Source organism: Ochotona princeps, chromosome 5, assembly GCF_030435755.1.
Source record: "Ochotona princeps isolate mOchPri1 chromosome 5, mOchPri1.hap1, whole genome shotgun sequence".
Classification (NCBI taxonomy): Eukaryota; Metazoa; Chordata; class Mammalia; order Lagomorpha; family Ochotonidae; genus Ochotona; species Ochotona princeps.
Window position 1 is genome coordinate 12,114,208 of NC_080836.1, and position 17,103 is coordinate 12,131,310.

The following is a 17,103-nucleotide window of genomic DNA, read 5'->3' on the forward strand; positions in this document are numbered from 1 at the left end:
CAGTTTTTCCCACCCAAAGGAGGGAAGCTGCCAAAAGGAAGATCCCAGCATAATCAATTACTTTCCTCTTGCCCCTATATCCAAATGGATGCTCAGTTCTAGCCATTTATCTAATCTGTTTTCAGTTAAAATTGCATATTTATCTCTATTTTCCATTTCCAGCTCTTCTCATTCCCCACTTGGTCCAGTGAAACAGCATCCTATCTGGTTTCTCTGCTCTACTTCTAACTTCATCCTGGCACCATCCTTATAACCTGTATCCTTATTTAAAAGTCAGAAGTTGCCTTTGAGGGCCTACATCTAATCATACTCTTCTCTTATACAAACACCGAGAGTTTCTCCCTGCCATTAATGCTGATTCCCAAGAGACAAACTGATAGCAGGTTCAGGGCACTGGTAAAATAAGAGCACCAAACAGCTATTTCTTCTACACACGCACGTTCATATACACACAAAACAATGAGGTACTGAGCAGTGAGAATGGGCAAAAGGGAGAAGAGGTACACTGACTTGACCTTCTTTATGCTTGCTTTAGGAGTCAGTATGCCTTTTCATTACTTCCTCGGCATGCCAAGGGTGAACAGCTACCACAAACTTTTTAACAAGTAGAGTACCTAAAACAGTGCTTTTCCTCCATCTTTTTTCCCAACTTTGCACCAAAGAAAATAAGTTTTGAGCACACTGGGACAAACCAAGGAGACTATTTAAAGCCAAAAGAAACTATACTGAATGTTCAGATATGCCCAACAGTACCAAACTAGCACATTAGTTGGGAAACTGTATGTCAATAACTTCAACATGATCCCACTCATTGCCTCAACACAAGTCCCTTCACAAGTTTCATCTTCCACCACAGCCAGCCTGTGCATGAGCTTGTGCACACACACCCACACCCACAGACAAATCTACACAAACACAACTTGCATTTCTCCAAACACACTATGCACCCTTTCATACTTCTGGCTTTGGGAACATCCTGTTCTCTCTACCAAGATCAATTCCACCTCATCCTTCAAGACTGTACTCACATGCCATTCTCACTTCCCCCAGATCCTATTACACTGTCTCTCGGAAATATAATTGTTTACTCAAATGTTACCAACCTAGAGTTTTAGTTCATGGACAAGAATGTCTATTTACCTTTTTGCCACTGTTCTTAAATGGACACTCACATGTCTAACATAAAGGACACTATACATCATCTTCCCACACACCAAAAATTTTTAAATGTATTAATCAAAACATATGAAAAATTAACCACTTTCCAAGACACAAACATTAATCTAGGATTTTAATAACATCTAATATAGAATTTTTCGTAACTCTGGGGCATTATATAGCAGGCTTTTAGACTAAGGAAATAAACTACTACCAGCAAGAACAAAACTTAACAAAAGGTAAGTAACCAAATAATTTATGGTAAATGATCAAGGCTTAAACAATCAATGAAATTATATTAATGAAGATGGGAACCAGAAAGCATAGTAATGCCAGCTGCCACTCATCCATCAGCTCTTGTATTTAAGATACAACATTAGATCTGAATCTTCACAACTCAAGGCCAAGAAGTTCACAAGAGTGTGTGTATGCTATTATATACAAACCTAGAACCTAGATACAGAAACTTTGTTTTTGAAATACAGTTAACTGCCCAGAAGGAAACAAATATCTACTCAAGTGGTAATAAGAGGGTAAATATTCTTACAGTATTTTTTTAAAAACCAGCAACTTTTTAAAGTACTGCTGAACGATGGGTTAAACAGACAATCCCTTTGGTAAGTAACATAAAAAGAAGAAAATGCATGAACAGGATGTACTAAAACATATGTAAATAAGCATATGCTAACTCCAGGGCATTTACGACTAGAACTCAAAGCTTGATCAGTTGTGATTGGATTAAACTTTCTCTCTCTCTCTCTCTCTCTCTCTCTCTCACACACACACCCTCAGAAAAAGATAAAATTTGAAGAATTAAAGAGGAGGCACATAGACTGGAGAGAGTTGAGGATAAAAAAAGAAACAAGGGCAGAGGAAAAGAAAAAACAATGTTTCCTTTGTAAGCCAAGCATGAGAAACAAGGTTGGTGAGATGAAAGTGGTAGAAAGTCTTCAAGGCCAAATGGTTGGGTTTGGAATTGACTTGAAAAGTGCCGGAGAACTGCCAAATATTCTTAAAGGAGAAGGTGGCATACTGAAATAAAGCGCTTAAAGATTCTAATGCTGTTTCAGCCTAACCCACTGCCTTTTTGCAAACAATTCTAAGTGTTAGGGGGGAAGATGGGGTTGGTGAACCAAAATCAAAAGCTATGCTGTCCCATAGTGTAGCTGACAGACATGTCAGACTATAAATTGAAGCTGATTAAACACAACTTTAAACTCGCCTGCCAACTGCTCCACAGCTACACAAGGTTAATGGCTACCATATCTAACAGTTGTGGGGAGGGGAGGGAATCTGTCAACCATATTTATCAATGATACTTCAATAAAGAAGGGTTGGAAAAAAGTAGTTCCATCACTGCAGAGAGTTTAACTAGACAGCACTGATCCAAAGAACAAGCTTCACCATGAGACAGGGCTGGTTTGAATTGCACTTACTAGGAATATGACCCTGGACAGGTTACTGAATATCTCTTCGCTTCTATTTCAAGTAGAAGGAAGGGAGGCAGGGAATTAATAATAATGCCTGCCTCACAAAGTGTACTTGACGATTAAACGGGATAATGTGAAAAGCCCTTGTAGGCTGCCTGACACTTACCAGACAACAAATACTAACACTCTCCCCTCCTCAGTCCTTGCTTGTTTTTGCTACTTTGGAAAGCTTCCTTGTCCAAAAAAAAAAAAAAAAAAAAAAAATTCAAACACAGCAACCCACCAAGTTAATACCTTCACCTGAAGACAGTCCACAGTATCTAATTTCATCATGCCCTCACTAATTTCCTCATCCACACCTTTCTCCCACAGCTTTACTTAAACAGTGCAAGAAAGAATGAATGTGAGGTTAAGCCCTAGTAATGAAACTGAAGAGAATGTAATCATTCTCTCCTCTTCTCCCCCATTCCGGTATATTTCACTATGTTAACTTATGCTATTCCCAGACTGCACTTCCACACCAACAGAGAATTCTACCGTACTTCTACATTAAATTCCTTCTCACCATCTGTACTACTGACTGAATATTAAATGAAGAAATAACACCTTCCTCCTACAGCACTTGCCTGGCAAACAATAAGGACTTCCAGTAAGCTACACCCATCTTCAAGGCCTCATAGCTGATCTCAGTAAACTAGCAAATTTAACAAATCCAGACAGGGAATGGCACATATATATGCATACATACATAAAATCTCATGACATACATACATACACACATATATAACATCTCATAACATGCACGAATCACAAAATAAAACAATTCAGTTTGTAAGCAATGCATTTCTATCAATAACTAAACTCTATTCAAGAAAACAATTCATACTTAACTGTGCTGAGTTGACTGCTTACACTTCTAGTAACTCACAATTCAGGATCTGTTAACCACTTGCCCTTAAATATCAACCAAACAAGATTTCTACATACTTTTGAGTTTTTCTATTGTTTAAAAGTGGTCATATTAACTAAATTTCACAACAGAAAAAAAAAAAAAAAGACTCTCCGTGTCTCCTTGAAATTACCTGGTGGGCTTATTTTGTTCCTTAAAGATAATTTATTTAAAAGCATGATCACTGATTTCCCCTTACAGAATTTAAGAGAAATCCTAAATACTGAACAGATAACAATGCACACTGTACTGTCACTTTACAACTCAAATTATGTTTAGAAGACAAAACCATTGTTATTAACAGCATCTGATCATAAATTTTCAAAAAAGGTTTTTTATTATCACTCTACATAATTTATTATCCCACTTTATAAACTTACTGAAAGTCTGACACCTATTCCTGTGCCAATCAAATCTAAAATGTGAGATTCTCTGCGTTTCTAAAAAGTCCTTCAATAACAACAAAGTGTGCATTGGTCACAGTAGAATAGTTCCCATGAGTCTTCCTGGGGCTGCATTCTAAGTACATCCGACCCAGAAAGTATTTTTAGTGTGTTCAATCAATGCTGGTTTTATGCCTTGCTTAAATTAGAAATTGGGTGTCACAAATTTAAAGTAACAATGTTACTAGGGACTTTCAATATTCAATTAGAACAAGGGAAAAGAACAGAAGTTTGACACAATTCAACAGCCCAGAAGCTAAGATGTCAGAAAGCAGGTACAAAGAGTCACCATCTTTATCTCCTACCACCTTCGAGGAACCAGTGCTTTTCTAACTTCCTAAACTTTAGCCTGCCCCGTGACTATTAAGAAACACTGAACTGACACCTCCTTGTATTTAAAAAAAAAAAAAATTCCCTTGCAAAATGTTTAAAACAGATTAGCTAAATCACAATATTCTCACGTACAAAAACGAACACGATGCTCTTATAAATCACTCGAGATCCACGTTATAGAACCTTGTGCATGTTTCAATGCAGAGTGTAACAAAGAACAGAAAAACGGCTTTTGTGCTAACTGGAGCATAAATCTATTCTGACAAAAAAAAAAATGGTGGTGTCCACAAAATGATTGCACTCTTTTTAATAGGAATTAGTAAAAGAGGTTCTGCTCAGTGTACAAACTTGACTTATAACAGCTTTTCCTTTAGAAGTTGGATTTCTTTCCATCATATGTAAGCTCCAACTGATGCAACTATTCCACAGACACACTTAAGAGCTCTGAATATTTTTTGGGGGGGTCACCCCATCTCCCTTTGGGAAGAAAATAATTTTCCCCTTTTATCACGAGAAGGTTCAGGAAAAACCAGGATTTCAAAAGCCGTGGCTTTCACTGTCTTCTTTCCACTCAGATCATCTTGTACAAGTCGGATATGTTGGCTCTTTGGCTTTCTCTAGACACATGTTCTAATTGTGGCCAACTGAGTTGAACTGTGCCAACGAGGCCCCGAGATCTGGGTCCATAAACTAGGTCTATTGGAAAAGCGGCTAGCCAGCGCTGCAGACGGGGCATCACTGGTTCTACTCCTTCCACAAGTGCACCCTACCAGCGTCCTTGCACACACTGATGTCAAGCCCCGGCTGCACGCCCCGACATCAAGTCTCCTTGCAAGTTTTCCGCAGAAACACCTACCTGTGCAACTGTGAACTGCTCCATTCGAAGGAAAGCCCGACGATAGGGAGGATTGCATAGGGAGGTTTGCAACCCTACTCGTTAGTTAGCTACAACACAACTTTTTAAGGGGACCCCCCTCCTTTTACGGATTCTTGAATACGTGTCTATACTGTCAGGAGCCTAGGGGGCTTAAAACTTCCATGGTAGGGATGCAAACTGCAGTGTGTAAGCGCTCATACAAGCCTATTATTATTATTTACAAAGTAGGAAATTCCACCGGCAATGGAAAACTCGGGAGATTCTATAAGCCTCACCCAGAGTTCAGGTGCAGAACATTCCATCGCCGCTCCATCCCAGCCCTTTAATGAGTCTAAACCCCAGGAACTCCAGTAACAGTGGTCCCAGGAAGAAAGGGGGAAAACAGCTCTCATAGCCCCCCACCCCCACTTAAAAAAAAATTTCGCCTGCCCTACCTGGCTCACCTCCCAAGACACACACACACACACACACACGCGCGCCCCAGGTAACAGCAGGGCATGCAACGTGCAGGGCCCAGAGGCCGGAGGGAACCTGGGCTGGTGGAGGTGGCGGGGTTGGGGGGCGTCGGGGGAAGCCGGGGGAGGGGGGAGAGGAAAGAGCCTCTTACCTTCGTTATCACAGCCGCGTCCTCTCGGCTGGAGAATAAAAAAAATAATAATAAAAAAATAAAAAAGCCTCGAGGCCCGGGTGCGCGCCGGAGAGAAACGCGTCCGCGCGCCGCCCCGGGGGGCTCCCTCAGCGCCCCCCGAGCAGCCGCCGCCGCAGCGGCCGCGCCACGGCCCCGAGCCGACGGCACCACCTCATCCTGCGGGGCTGCGGCGGGCTGGGGAGGCGGGCAGCCGGCGCCCGCTCCCACCTCCCTGCGAGGATGAGCTAATCCACACCTACCCGCCCCCCCCCAAAAAAAGTGGCGTGGGGGAGGGGAGCCCGAGGCGAGGGGCTGGGGTGGGGGCCGAAGCCTCCGACTCTCCGGCCACCGCCGAGTCCCCTCCGGGACCCTCCGCTCAGGCCCGATGTCAGCCCCTGTGGACCCAGGAGTCCCGGGAGAACAATGTGGGGGAGCCGCGAGGAGCGGAAAAGCGCGCAGCGCGGCAGCAGCGGGTGGGGAAGCCTGAGCAGCGTTTGTGTGTGAGAGAGTGTGCAGCAGGCGCTCGGTCAACCCCCTCCTGCTCCTCCACCCCTTCCTCCTCCTCCTCCTCCTCCTCCTCCTCCGTCTCCTCCTCCCGCCAGTAAACCCCGTCTCCTAGGCCGCAGCATAGCAACCGAACATGGCGGCTGCGCAGGCGCGGCCAGTCAGCGGCCGGCAGCGACGGCGGCAGCACCGGTCCACCCCCTGTCCCAGGAGGCGGTCTCGCGAGAGGCGAGGCCACACCCCCTTGGGCCCCTCGGCTCGCTCCCCGAACGCCGAGGGACAAGCAGGTGCAGACTACGACAGAGGAGGTGGGGCTAGAGGCCCCGCCCTCGATCTCTGATTGGCTGCGAGGATGGAGACCCCGCCCCCGTTCGGGAAGGACCGAGAAGCCTGAGGGTTACCGAGGAGTCGGGAGGCGCTGCCTGCATGAGGAGCTGGGATGTGGCTGCCAGGGCTTACTTCAGGCTTCCCCCAGCACTCCCCTGCCCCGGGCCCTCCATTCTGCCTGACCTTGTTCATGTTGTTTCCTTTTCCTCATCTGCCGCCACCTGTCAGCCCATGCGGACCGACCAAAGACAAGGTGAGAATTTTGCCCGAGGTCAAGATGACACTGCTAGGAAGGTCTGTACCTTCTCCCTGTCCTTATCACAGTGTCTATCTTGTTATACAATGCTTAGCCCTGTGTATTCCAACTGCCATTCGTGGGCTTGGCCTTAACAGCTTCTGGCAAGCAAGATCCTGTCCTTGAGTTCCCCCCTCCCCGCCCCCCACCTTCTCTAACACCAGCAGACACCTGATCAGAAAGAAGTTTGTTGGAGCAATAAAATGCTTGAATCCTTTCACGGCTGAGGGTTCAGGAAGAGGACTTGAATCAGGTTCACACTCAGCCATGTCCCAGGGTGGGATTCATCTTGTCCAAGCCAACTCTACCGAACTCCTCTAGGGAGTTAACTCACATATCTTTCCATCTCCGGAATCTTCCTCCCTTTTCCAGTCCGTTCCTTCCACACCCATCCGTCTTCCACAGTGACCTTTATAGAATAGAAATCTGACATGTAACATAAATACAACTAGAGTTTCCACATGAGTGTTGGCTGGAGGAGGGGATGTCCTTTGTTTTGGGAAACTCTGCAGGATGCACTCTTGAGATAAACAAATCTGAACCTCATAGCCGTCTTGCAGAAAACTGTGGGAAGGCCGCTTTTCAAACAGCTGAAATATACTCAGATGCCATAAAATACACCCTTGAATTGTACAGATTTGGTGAGTTTTAGCATAGGTGTTAAGTTGTGCAGCACCACCACGATATTATTCTATCTCAAAGATGATCACCTCTCTCTAATTCCACACCAAAACAGAAATTCTGTACCCATTAGTTGTCATTCTCCATGCCCTACTCACCCAGCCCCTGACAACCACTAAACCTGCTTTCTGCCCCCTGTGGATGTGCCTACTTTGGACACTTCATACAATATGTGGGTTTTTTGTAAAGCCAGACACAAAAGTGCCTGAACAGAACTTTCTTTGTAGAAATCGGCATGGGGCTGCCAATTCAAGTTCCGGCTGCTCCACTTCCCATCCAGCTCCCTGCTGATTACCTGGGAAAGCAGCAGAGGATGATCCAAGTGATTGGGCCCCTTGTACGCCCTTGGGAGACCCGAAAGAAATCCTGCTCCTGACTTCCTCCTGGCATAGCCAACCCTGGCTGTTGCTACGATCTGAGGAGTGAACCAGTGGATACGAGATATCTCTCTTTCTCTCTACTTCTATCTCTGTAACTCTGTCAAATAAATCAATAAATCTTAATTAAAAGAGAAAGAAAAATATACTATAACTCTGCCTGTATCCCTGCAGGCTGGCTGAATAAACTAGGAAATAAGTAGTACTCAACCTCAGTGTGCTTACAGATTACCTTAGGATCTTGTTTAAAAAGCAAGTTCTTTTTTTTTTAAGATTTATTTATTTTTATTGGAAAGGCAGATCTATAGAGAGGAGAGACAGAGAGAAAGATCTTCAATCTGTTGGTTCATTCCCCAAAAGGCTGTAACAACCAGAGCTGATCTGGTCTGAAGCTGGAGCCAGGAGCTTCTTCCGGGTCTCCTATATCGGTTCAGGTGTCCAAGGCTTGCTGGATAGGAAGTGAAGCAGTTGGGACACAAACCAGCACCCATATGGGATGCCAGCGCTTACAGGTTGAGAATTAGTCTGTTGAACCAATGTACTGGCCCCAAAAAGGCAAAATCTGTAGTGGTCAAGACCCCTATGTACCTGGGCTTAATTCCAGACTCTGGCTTTTGACTGTAGTCAATGATAACCCACATTTTGAGCACTTTCCACCTACAAGAGAGGCTGAGATTGAGTTCCTGGTTCCTGGCTTCTGCCCAACTGAGCCCTAGCCATTGTAGACAGCTGAGGATTGACAAGAGTTGGGAGTGTTTCTTCTCCCACACCTCCCACCCCTTTCTCTGGCTCTCACATTAAAAAGGCAAAAAGAAAAGAAAAAAAAATGCAGGTCTTAATCCATTAGGTCTGGAGAGGGGCCTAAAACCAGATGTTTCTGGGCTTGGCAGCGTGGCCTAGTGGCTAAGGTCCTCGCCTTGATCCCATATGGCCGCTGGTTCTAATCCCGGCAGCTTCACTTCCTCTCTGTCTCTCCTCCTCTCAGTATATCTGACTTTGGAATAAAAATAAAATAAATCTTTAAAAAAAAAAAAAAAAAAAAAAAAAACAGATGTTTCTAACAAGCTCCGTGGTGGCTAAACCACCTTGGAGTCTCCCATAAATAGGCCACTATGTCTTAAACTGGAGTCTAAGTATCTGTTTGCAAGTTCTCTACAAAAGCATGTGAATGTTTGCTCTCATGCATGTTATGTTTATGAAAAAATAATATGTTCACTTGGAATTTCTAAATCCTGAGATGACCACCTTGCAACTCAATATTATACTCAATTTTATGTTGTACCAACCATAACTAATTTTCTTGGGCTATAAGGAAAAGGGTGGGATGCTTCTTGTGGATGACAGCATTCTATGCACATGAAGATTCAGTGACTTCATGGCACAAATTTAAAGAGGGGCTATGGCACAGCTAGTTAAGCTGCCACTAACCACACTAGCATCCCAATTAGAGTTTTGATTTGAGTCCTGGCCCCTCCACTTCTCATGAGCCTGGGAAGGCAGCAGAAAATGGCCCAGGTACTAGCGCCCCCACCACGGAAATGGGAGGTCAGGATGAAGTTCCTGGCTCCTGACTTCCATGTGGCCCACCTCTTAGCATGTGGCCATGAGGAGATGGAAGACCTCACTCTCCATCTGTGTCAAACTGCCCCCTCTCACCACCACCTTTCTGCCTCTCAAATAAATTAAATAAATAAATACGCAAAAAGTTTAGGGGCCAGCAAGGTCAATAGACTGATCCTACACTCGCTGCACCAGCACCCCATATGGGCACCAGTTCAAGTCCTGGCTATTTCACTTCTGATCCAACTCCCTGCTTACTATGGGAAACCAGCAGAGAATGGTCCAAGTCCTTGGGCCCTGCACTCTGTGGGAGACCTGGAAGAAGCTCCTGGCTCCCAACTTTAGATAAACCCAGCTCTCACCATTTTGACCATTTGGGGACTGAGCCAGTAGGTGAAAGATCTCTTTGTCTCTCTTTCTCACTGTAACTCTGACTTTCGAATAAAATAAACATTTTTTTTAAGATTTATGTTAATTTTATCTGAAAGTCAGATACACAGAGAGGAGGAGACACAGAAAGGAAAATCTTCTGTTGATTGATTCACTACCCAAGCAGCTGCAACGGCCAGAACTGCACCAATCCAAAGCAAGGAGTCCAGAGTCTCTTCTTGGTTTCCCATGTGGGTGCAGGGTCCCAAGGCTTTAGGCCATCTTCCACTGCTTTCCCAGGCCACAAGAAGGGAGCTGGATGGGAAGCGGGGCTGGCACAACCTGAACCCATATGGGATCATTGTGCATGCAAGGCGAAGACTTTAGCTGCTAGACTACCATACCACTCTTGTAAAATAAATCTTAAAAAAAAATTTTTACTAGACGTTCAGACAGAGAAAATTGTTGAGAAAATTAAGTCAGTCATAAGGATGTGAAACCAAATTGCCCTTTCTACAACATCAAGGTTCAAATTCTCATCTCAAGGGAAATCTAACTGCTCCCTAAGAACCTCATCCACCGCATTGCTTCTATCACAGCAACTGAATTTTAGGTTTTGCAAATTTAATCTGAAAGAAATAAAATTGTTTTACTTAAGATGTGGAAAGCTGTAAAGAATAAAAAATTTATACCTAATCCACTACTGACCCATATCTAACAGACATAATTAAAATAGTGTAGCAGTTGAGATGTAGCAGTATTTTTTTCTCTTTTTCATTTAAAAGCAGCTTCAAACGTTGTTGGCTGTTGGCTGTTGGCAGGCAGAACTGTTGCCTTTAACTTTTTCCCCTTGTCTGCAGCCTGCCCTTGGGTCTGCTTTGGGAAGGAAGAGCAAGGGTTGTATTGGTCCTGGGAGACTGTTGGCAGGCTGGGACTGGCCTTTTCCCATTATGTGGTTGCTGGTAGAACCTCTCGTAAGCCAGGGTAGCTACAGCCAGGAGGGACTAGGATTTGTTCTAGCCTGTGCAGCCAAGGCAAGCTGCCTAAGTCTTGGCAGTGAGCCCAACAGCGTCTGAGCAGAAGATGCTTTGCTGAAGTCCTGTGGCTGACTCACCACCCCTCCATCTCCTGGAAGGGAGGACCCAGCAGGAAGAAGTGAGTAACCCTGGAATCCCTGAGGCGATCCAGGAAAGAGAACCTCTAGGGGAAGCTGCACACCTCCACTCACTTGCTAGGGCACAGAGTGGTGTGAATTTCAACTTGGAACAAAGCACCTGGTCAAAAGGCCGAGATTAAGTTGCCTAAACTGGCCAGGTGGGCCATCCAAAGAACACACTCTTAAGCTGGTCTCTGAAAGCCGCGTTTAAGGGAGCTGATCAGACAACGAAAGCGGGGGTTGGGGAGGGTGAGATGGGCTGTTTTTACCAATCTGGAACCCTTATGCCTAAGTTAAAGCAGAGCAAAGCAAAGCAAGGAAACTGAAAGAATTTCAAGAAGCACCCTATGTGCTTTGCAGTAACCTAAGATTTCTGTACCTTGGGCTTCCTGTGATCCCCAGGTTGTCCTAAAAGCAGATAGTGTGTACTTCTGAGACATACACCCCGATTTGTAACTGTCAACATGGCTGACTCCCTCAGCAATTGCCAGCAATTTGCTCGTTCCCCTTTGTTTTTTGTTTGTTTTGTTTTTTTTTTTACCCGCACAGGAGCAGAAGACCAAAGTTAACAATCCTAGATCGAGAACTATACAGAGAATGGAAATGTTTTCAAATCTAGGCTTCCTCCCACCCCCAGTACCACCTGCCAAAGGGAAGTGCTATTAGCAGTTCTTGAACGCACCCAGAATTTCCTCCATACCTATAAGCTACCTGTAGGTCTCTTCCTGCACGAAAAGAGTCACATTCTACATACCGTATTTTACTTGCAAATGCACAGTGAAATCATTCTTAGCAACACGAACATTGACTTCATTCTTTCCCAAGTTCTGCATGTGAAGTGTTTTACCTCCTCTTATTAATTAATGAGTGCCTAGGCTGTTTGCAGCCATTCATCATAAAGCTTTCTAGACAGAACAAAGTATCTCTAAGATAAATTCCTGGAAATGAATTTGCAGGGTTGAAGTATAGGGGCATGTTTAATTTTGATAAACGTTGTCAGAATGACAATGCGTGTGGATTTCTTTTATCCACTTCTTCCTCAAAGTGTTTCTAGTTTTGCATTTTTCTCTATCAGATGTTGTGGCACGGCCAGTAAAGTCACAGTGTGCAGCAGCCAGCCATACCCCAGATCAGAGTCATAGTTGTTTCACTTCTAATCCAATTCCCTACATACTTAAACGGGGTTCCTGGTTCCAGGCTTCTGGCCTCAGTGTGACCCTACTGTACTTGTTGTGGCCATTTGCGGAGTGAACCAGTAGATGGAAGATATCTTCCTGTCTCTCCTACTCTCTCTGTAACTCTGCTTTCCAAAAAAATAAGTAAATCTTCTAAAGATCTGCTTAATTTTAAACATGAAACTATCCATATTCTCTTCTAGTTCTTTTAGGTATTTTAAAATCCTGTGTGTGTGTGTGTGTGTGTGTGTGAGAGAGAGAGAGAGAGAGAGAGAGAGAGAGAGAGAGAGAGAGAGATTACAGCAGGTGAAACTATTACTGCCTGTGACACTGATATCCCATACCATAGAGGCAGGTTTGTTCCTACTTCTCTACTTCTGATTCAGCTGTCTGCTGATGTGCCTTGGAAAGCAGCAGAAGATGACCCCAAGTGTTTGGCCTCCCGACACTCATGTGGGACACCCAGATGGACTTCCTGGCTTCTGGTTTGGCCCAGCTGTAGCTATTGCAGCCATCTGGAGGTGAACCAGTAAATGGAAAAAGCTCTCTCTGTTTCTCTCTCCCACTGTTACTCTTGCAAAGAAAAAAGAAAGGAGAAAGGGAAGAAGGGAAGCAAGCAAGCAACTAAAGCCAGGAACTGAGAATTCACTCCAGGTGTTGCACAGGAGAAACAGGAACCCAAGCCAACACTTGCTGCCTCCCAGGATGCACATTAGCAGGGAGCTGGAATCATGAACACAGCTGAAATTCCAACCTAGGATATAGGATGTAGCATCCCAGCTGACAACTGCTAGGCCAAATGCTCATGCCTGTTTGTTTTATTTAAATCTTACATCTGTGTCCCATTTGAGAGTGATTCTAGTATAAAAGGATGAGGATCCACATTAATTTTTAATAGCTGCACAGTTGTCTTCATTTCAAAATACTCAGTAATCCATCACACTTATATAATTACCTGATAAATAACTGTCATATATCAAATTCTCAAAAGTTTGAAAGTATGTACTTATTTGAGAGGTATAGTGAGGGAGAAAGAAGAGGCAGAGATCTTCCACTTGCCAGTTCACTACCCAGATGCCCACAACAGCCAAGGCTAGTCTAGGCTGAAACTATGAGCCAATATTGGATCTGGTGTGGTGACACAGTGGGCAGAGTGCCTATTTGTCCCTACCTGCAGGACATGACGTTCAAACCCTGAGGGTGGACTGGGAATGCCGGGCTGCTAGCCCCCGGGCTGCTGGCCCAAGAAACACACAGACACACGTGCTTGGTGAAAGAGAGTGCCAATACCCTTTATTTTACTCCTCAGGTATATATACCTTCTTCTCTAGGGGAGGAGAAGGGGAGAGGTTTCCTGGAACTAATTATCTTCATTGAAACAGGGGAGGAACTAGTTACTTGAAAAGGAAAAAGGACGGAGGTTCTGTTCTGCTTGCTTTGCATGGGATGTTTTAGCCACAATATCCTGCTTGCTGTGGCACTGCTTGCCCAAGGTAGGCTTTGCAGTGCAGCAGGTTGTCAGGCATGCCAATCTAAGGCCTGTAAGTCCTTAGCTCCTAATACCTATTCAAGTCGCACTGCTCTGCTTCTGATCCAGCTCTCTGCTAATGTGCCTGGGAAAGCAGCAGAGAATGACCCAAGTGCTTGGACCCTGCCATCCACATGGGAGGCAAGCATGGAGCTCTGGGGTTCTGGCTTCAGGCTGGTCCAGGAGTGGTCTTTGAGGCCATTTGGGGAGTGAACCAGCAGATGATATATCTCTCTTTCTCGCTCTCTCCTCTCTCTTTCTCCACCCTGTTTTATTTCTCCCTTCTCCCTGCCTTTCAAGCAAATAAAATAAATCTTTTTTCTTTTAAAGCCCCAAATGAGTTGAGTCTGTGTTTCTTGGAGGCTGTAAAAGGGTAAACCTCTTTCCCCACTTTTTCAACATTTGGAAGTCTCTGAATTCCTTGATGATCCCTTGCTTTCAAACCTAGCCCCTCAGCATCTTCAAAGCTCTTTCTCTCTCATCTCTGAGCCTCTTGCCCTGCTTTTATCATCCTTGTGAGCACATTGGATCTGTCCAATCTAGGGCAACATCTCCATCTCAGAATCCTCAGCATCATCCTTCCTGGAAAGTACCTTTTGCTGTGTAAGGCAGCATTTCCTACCCAGAAGAGTGCTTTGTTCCTCATCTTTTTCTAAGATGAACATGTTTTTAATTATAGGAGTTTAAAATATGTGAACCCCAGATTGCAACTGAAGCACATGATGTCATCAGCATATATGCTATGCCTAGCACAGGATCTGTATATTATCTGAAACCCTGCAAATTTATGTGAATATAACTTGTGCACAGAAGTATGTTCTTCGCATATGGGTATGCATGTGCTAACCAACTTAACCTGCATCTAGGTCTTCTTAAATGTTAATGCAAGTTAGTTTTCATAATTTTAATGCATCTAAAAAGTCACGTATGGTTCATTTTCCCTTTGCTAGGTATTGGAAACACAGCTAGCTTTTCCCCTTAAAGTGAGCATTTTTTATTTTTAGGAGTATGACTTGTGAGTGGCTTGTAGGTCACTTGAACAGATCATGATCAGCATTTTGAAAAGAAAAACGAACAAGAATAGAGTTAAAATTTTCCACACTGTGAAGGTAAGCACTGTATCATGAAATTGTGTGGTTATGTGCTTGTGTGTATGTGGATTGTGATGTAAAATATTTTTATTGTTTACTTTTGGGTCTGGAAAGTTTGAGAGTTTCTCATCTGCAGTGGAATTAAAAGATACATAAATCATTCAGAATACAATGAAGGGGTAGCATGTAGATTCAGCTGTAATTACATTCACCTTTATTCCTTCCCAGACAGAATTGGCCCTCAAGTGTCCTTGGGTGAGTAAATGAATAGGGTAGGCCCTGAGTGCTAGGGAAAGCAGTGGATGATCAGACAACCAGCACTTCTCTTTTTGTAGCTTCTAGCAGGAATGTTCACTGTGAAGACAAACTTTGGAGAGGAAAAAGTTCTTGTGGGTTGTATTCTGTTCATTAGAGTCACCCTCGTGAGAACTGGGCAGTCTATGAAAGGAAAGCTGACTTGGGGGACACTTTGAGGCATCTAGTGGATTCTTTAATCAACTCAGAGACATTAGCCTGAATAATCTCCCATTAGATGAAGTATTATTGGATATAATGGTTTTAGGAAAAAGGACACATGGGCTGCATCCCTGCCTGGTATATAAATTTCACTTTATTTGTAGGGGAATGCCATAGGGTCATGGGTCTGTGCTCTTCTTTGGTATGTGCTGGCTTTGTCCATAATGCCTTTTCATCAGGTTGGAAAATCTTCATTAATTTCACAACTTTGGAGTGCATTACTAAGCTCCTGCAAAAGCACTGTCAGTATGTTCCAGGTGTGTAATAAAGCACCTGCCATTGGCTGCCTGACAAGTTTTAGTTATTCAACTTCTGGTCATTGGTTGATACCACCCACATTAAGGATTCCCATCACCACCTCGAGATGGCAGTTTCAGTGGACCCACTTGAATTACCACTTTCTCTGCTTTTAAACCATGTCCTTTGATATCTCAAGTTACCATGACTGGATATAGTAAGTGATGTCAGGTTTTTGTGGGCAGTTGATTTGTCTGCTACCTCCAGCACAGTTTGGCTCTACAAATGCCTCAAGCATTTGTTTCCTGTTTTTTGTCTGTTTGGTTGCAATGTTTTCCTTTTGCCTGTCATACCCAGGCATCCTTTTCTTTGCCAAATTCTTGCTCACATGTTTGTATGTTAGCTCTCAGACTGGCCCCTGCCTCCATCTCCCACCACTGAAGGTTCAACTCTGCCTGAGCAAAGCACGTAGCCCATAAAACAGCAATGGACTAAATTCCTCTTCTTCCCAGTTGACTTTGAAACTTCTTAGAGCAATGGCACCGGATTTACTCTTGGGGATAGGGATGATGGGGGCAGTGGGTCTAGAAACCATAGGCAAAACAGCTGTAACCTAGTAAAACTGTAACCAGTAAAGCCATGGCCTCAATGCCGATATCCCATTTGGGTGCCATTTTGAGTCCCGGCTGTTCCACTTCTGATTCAGCCCCCTGATGATGGTCAGGGGAGAGTACAGGATTGCTCAAGTGCTTGGACCTCTGCCACCAATACTGGGAGACCTGGACGAAGCTCCTGGCTCCTGGCTTCAGTCTGGAGTGGAGTTGTTTCTTGAAAGTCAAGTTAAAGAGTATGGGCATTAAATGGTAAGTGATGAAGGGAATATGATGATGAAATTGCTGATGTAAGAAAAATCAACTTAATGGTGTTACGGAAGGAGGCATCAAGTTTGAATAGTGATTGAACTTGGCAGACCAGCTGAAATGGTGGCCAGTGCTTTATTTTTTATTTTATTTCAAAGATTTATTTTTATTGGAAAGGCAGTTCAGATTTATGGCGAGAAGGAGAGACACACAGAGAGAAAGATCTTCCATCTGCTGGTTCACTCCCCAAGTGGCCACAACGGCTGGAGTTGAGCTATATCTAAGATGCCAGGAGGGATACTTAGAGATCAGTTATTGTCATCTAGCTATGAGACACTAGAGACCTGATGGGCTGTCATTTACAAATTTTATTTTTTAAAGACTTATTTTAATTTTTTTTGGAAAGGCAGATTTACAAAGAGAAGGAGAGACAGAGAGAAAGATCTTTTGTCTGTCGGTTCACACCCCAAGTAGTCACAATGGCCAGAGCTGAGCTGATCTAGAACCAGGAGCTTCTTATGGGTCTCCCATGCAGGTGCAGGGTCCCAAGTTTTGGGACATCATCCACTGCCTTCCCAGGCCACAAGCAGGGAGCTGGATGGGAAGTGG

The 17,103-nt window shown here is 44.1% G+C and overlaps 1 protein-coding gene across 4 annotated transcripts in view; it reads right to left on the bottom strand.

Moving 5' to 3' along the window:
• The window catches only part of PTPN4 (protein tyrosine phosphatase non-receptor type 4), a 176,368-nt gene extending 169,994 nt beyond the window's left edge, over positions 1–6,374 (bottom strand). For 2 of the 4 annotated variants that reach the window (XM_058664392.1, XM_058664390.1), the window contains exon 1: positions 5,798–6,374. The gene's annotated coding sequence lies outside the window, so the exon portion shown is untranslated. The remainder of the gene's footprint in view (positions 1–5,797) is intronic. The other 2 variants (XM_058664391.1, XM_058664393.1) reach the window with 2 other exon arrangements.
• Positions 6,375–17,103: the final 10,729 nt, after the last annotated feature.